We start from the raw sequence: 5,186 nt of genomic DNA on the forward strand, positions 1-5,186 counted from the left end.
TTGTACAGGGGAGGTGGCACTTCTGTAGTTGCCAAGGAGTATGTAGAAAAGTGTAGAATAATAAAAAATAGAATGTATGATTTGATTAAATATATAAACATATTGAGTCAGCTGCAACACCTGAAGAATATGTGTTGTGATTGAGGATGCATGACTACAAGTTAGCAAGCAGAGTTAGCTAATGGATAAAAAGTTTAAACAGCTTTGGTGATGTATACATGGTTAAAACAGATGGCTAAATTAAAGGATAATGACAAAAGATAAGTTCTTGAAATAGTTAAGGGAATAGATAAATAGTTGAAAATGGGCTGGCACAGAACTTCCTGTGATATTTTGTATTGCAGATTTAAAATGGCATATAATGTGTTTCAGAAGTGACCTTTAGAGATGAGCTGTTCCTCTTGTATCCAGTCCTGTTATAGCTTCATACATAACAGACAGGTACATATTGATATCAATCTCCTCTAAGGTAACTCACCAAGAAAGAAACAAATGCATTTCCCAAGAATTTGCACTTTGGTTGCACTAAAATAGTGGTTTTATAAGGTATAATTAGTTCTGCCTAAACATTTTTGGTCATTATAATAATCTCTTTATGACACTGATTTGTGATTTGTGATTTGTTTTGTGGCGGTTATAAGTACTTGGCTAAATTTCTGTTTTCAGTTTTTATTATTCATTATTTTAAGTTAAAGCCCCATTAGGTAACTTTTCTAGCTTAAAATAACCGCTTCTTAATGATTTTGATGCTACACTGACTTGTAACTGGATGAATGGTGCCTATGTAATTCCCAATCTGTGCCCTGTATGCCTGTTCTTTTTATTGTGACTTTGGTCTCTGGGTTCGTAGCGTTTTACGGGGAGCGCTTTGTGAAAGATGGCTGCAGACAGACACTGAGCTGGCCTTTCTTGCTATTGCAACAAATACGAAAGATTGCATAGTGTTGCTTTAAAGACAGAAATAAGGGTTGATCAATCAGAAGTTGTAAATTCCCAAATAAATGTTTACCCAAATCTAAGCTGAACTGTTGTTAAATACAGTATTATAACTTGGATAGTGGAAGAAAACCAATACAATTCAACTGATAACATTTTTATAAAGAATATGCATTTAGTTAGTCTTACTTTATTCAGATATATTCTGTTAACAAAATATAAATAAGTTTGGAGAAATACTGCATATGCATTTAATGTACTTAGTAGTATTAGGTTTAATTAACTTAATGTACCCAAGTTACCTTAACAAATACCTGTACTGAAGTATGTTTGTATGCTTAAATTGTCGAGTTAAAACAATTAAAAACACACTAAAACACAAATGGTTTAAGTTTGAGTTGAACTAACTCATCGGGTTTTACAGTGTAAAAACAAACTTCCATTTAATCCACACACCACAAATAACAGACAGCAGTGTCATTATTATAACTATTTTAAACACAGGTTAACAGGCAGTGCTTTACAGCTTAGACAAATGGATTAATCTATTTTGCCCCTGTGATCATGTCAAAAACATCAAAGCATAACCCTATCTCACTTTACTGTTCCTCCAGCTGCAATTTTATTGATGCTCCATTACAGCGGGCATCACATCATCAGTTAGCTGTTGGAGGAAAAAAAAGGATTGAGATACAGTGAGTCATCTGCCAGATATGTACTGCTGAGGAACAGTCTGTGCTGCATGAAGCACACCGTGTCAACCACCAGCTGTTAATGCATTAAATATCACCCACTCAAGAAACCATTATGAAGAGTGTGAAAGGAGCTGAGAAGAAAGACCTGGAGAGGAGACCGAAGAGAAGGTGTACAGACAGATGATTTCAGGTAAAAAAAAAATAGAAAAATGGTTGAAGGTGGACAGAGAATTGCAAGAAAAAAACAGCAAATATGAGGATGAACAGACAATGGGAGGAGTAGAAACAGACACGCAGATGAGGACTGCAAATGAAAATAAAACTAATGAACAAAGCTAAATATTTCGAGATAATACACAAAAATACTGCTACAAATAATAAACAGGAAGTGGCACCAGAAATATTTAGTTATACTTTTGCCTCTATAACTGATAAACTTCAGTCCACCAGGTTGTGCTGTTGTACTTCACTCCCAGTCAGTGAGGAAACCGCCTTGACCTTATGTGAGGGAGAGGTGGAGGAAGAGGAGGAGGGTTACTTCACACAGCAATTTCCAAAGATTTACATAGGCAGTGAATCTGTAAAATACATGTGAGAGAGGAGGTTACAGGACACGGCTGCAATTAAAACCAGACAGCACCAGCCGGAAGACGGCAATAGATTTGAATCAACAGGTTACAGAGACAGTATATTAGCATGGGCAAATGCTGACAAAGCAATGGGTGCATATTGAAGAATATTACATAGAGTGATAGCATTGAGCAGAGTTAGGATGGCACTTTGATTAAATGGCTCTATAATTAAATGCAGTAGTCCTACTGTGAGTCTGATGACACTAAACATGCACTGTTTGATAAACTGGTATAGAGGCAACATGTTTTAAAACACATATTACTCTCAGAAGGATGATTCAACTGTGTCATGATAATGTACTGCTAAAAGCCAAAGATTTCATCAAAGTTTAATTGGTCTAACAGAACAACAAGCCTGATTTGACAAGCTTACCCAGATTACTAATTTATTACACAGCAGACAACTACTGCCACTCCCAAAACAGGAACTTTGCTGGCTCACAACTAAGAATCTGTTTGTTCACTGCAGCCCAGTGGCTCAGGGTATAATACAGCATATATTTATTGTCAGTGATTAAAGGACCAAAAATAAATAACTGTATTCAAAATGACTGTGATGGAGGAGACATGTAAAACATCTCCTTCGTACTCAAAGTCCAGGACAAACCAAAGCTTGTTAATTAGAGCTTGTGATGTCGCATCAAACCATCTCTGTCTCCTTTTCTGTCTGCGCTCACAGACACCTTGCATACATTTGTGAACATAATGTGCTTGGCATAAGTAGGGCTTCCTGCTGAATTTAATCTTTAGAGAAAACACAGATGTTAAAATGCAACATACATTATTTAAACTACTACTATATTATACTATGAAAAAGTATAATATAAAATATATATAAATATATTTCTCTGGCCAAATACAAATGAAATACACAAGATATTGAGTAGATGTATTTTTTTCTATCTGTAACACCTACAATGTTGTTGGTTTTGGTGTCAGCCCGTCAGAATCTAATTAAAAAAAGCTTCTATCCAGATGAATCATGCGCACTAACATTTGATAGTCATACAGGAAATAATCTATCAGAGAACAATATTTCTCCACCTTCAGCTGCATCACCTTCCTCTCAAGCTGCAGCTCTTATTCCTGCTCTCTCCGCCTACACAAGAATTCTACAGTAACTGAATAAAAGTCTAGCATGTTCTCTGAGGGTGTTTGAAGAGCATTTGTGGGAGATGTAGGAAACCAGTAGATTAGACAGGTTGATGCAGGGTGGATTTAAATTATTCTTTACAGTGGAGTTTAGCAAAAATAAGCTATTTTTGTTTGAAGGGGTAGTTTGTTGTTTTGACTTATTTTCTTTTTTGCCAGTTAGATGAGAAATTCATCATCACTGTTTGTAAACTATATATATATAAAGCTAGTTAGCTTAGCTTAGCATAAGGACTGGAAACGGAGGAAAGAGCTAACATGGTAACCTCTTATGGCCACTACGTTCTATCACCTTTATCAAATCCATGAAAAAACCAAAAGAACCAGGTTACTGTAGATATTTGACCTGTTTCCAATAATAATGCCAGAAGTTTTTGTTGTTTTTTAAAAAAAGGAAACATGTATGTAATTTGACCTGCTGATTTGTCCCACTCATTGACATGGTCAACAGTGGCAGCAGCAGCAGTGGCTCCTATACAAAGTTCATGGAGTTCAGGTACTTCCAAACCCTTGGTGATTGATTGCTACAATTTGTGTCGACAATCATACTAACTCAAGCAATTCACATATTCAGTGACACCATTATCATGGATGTCCATTGCAAATGAAAGTCCATAAATCAGATCACGTTTTTAAGTTTTCCTTTCTACAGTGAATTGTCTGTACATCCATTTGTACACTGCCAACTGATTTTGTATACTTTTATTATTGCTAATTTGCTAAATGTAAAAAAAGCTAAAGTTCAAGTTTTGTAATCAACATCCCTAAAACATCATGGGAACTGTAATTCCAAAACTTGTGATTATTTTATCACAATGGATCATGAAAAAAAAATCCATTAATATAAACCTTTTTTTACAGAATACATGTCTGTATTTAGTTGAAGTAACCCTGCTCTGTGTTTACAATCCAAAGCGATTTCTAAGTGTTTATCAGGATGTCTGCATCTGCACAATGCATCACAGTTATAATGTAATAAGTCACCTCTACTGGTGGAAAATAGACAAATAGTGTTATTGCATGAAATAAATAATTTAAAAAACGGATGTCAGCTGAAATGACCAGATAAAGTATTGGCTGTTGGCAAACATTTTAATACTGTGCATCCCTAATTTATACTATTTCATGCTGTGCTACCACTTAACGCTGATTATAATGTTTCACGCTGTGCAAACAACTTAATTCAGCTCATCCAAAAGTCCATTTAGGGGTGAAAGAAAACCCCTTGGAGCTTTACGTCACAGATGAACCAGGATAGAGATCGACCAGCTACCTGCAAACTCACACAGAGAGGTGGAGAGGCTACTACACAAGACAGAAACCATGCTGAGCCTTCTCTCTTATTCACATACACAGCCTCAACACACACAAAACAAGACAGAGTGCACACTTTCCTCCTGGACTGAATAGCTATACTTGCTGCTATACCATAATATTCCCTCCTGCTGGATTCTTTAAGACTCCCAGCAGCCAACCTCCAACAACCCGGGCTGAAGACACAGGGTGGTGAATCAAGGTGTAGAGGGAGTTCAGAGTTGTGGTCTCCAGGGACAGTGAGCTGATACAATCAACTCCTCCTGTCAATCTCCTGCCTCTACACATACACACATGGACTACCTGGAGGTCAGTGAGTGGACTGGCTGAGAAGTGGTTGTCTTATCCAAGCATGACGCTGATTAAATTAACTCCCACGGTTACACACTCTCACCCACAAGACATGTCACTCCCACTGGAGGGGGAATCAGACCACAGGAGAGAGAGAGAGAGAGAG

This window comes from Morone saxatilis, unplaced genomic scaffold, assembly GCF_004916995.1.
Source record: "Morone saxatilis isolate NCDOM2014 unplaced genomic scaffold, NCSU_SB_2.0 Contig22, whole genome shotgun sequence".
Taxonomy (NCBI): Eukaryota; Metazoa; Chordata; class Actinopteri; family Moronidae; genus Morone; species Morone saxatilis.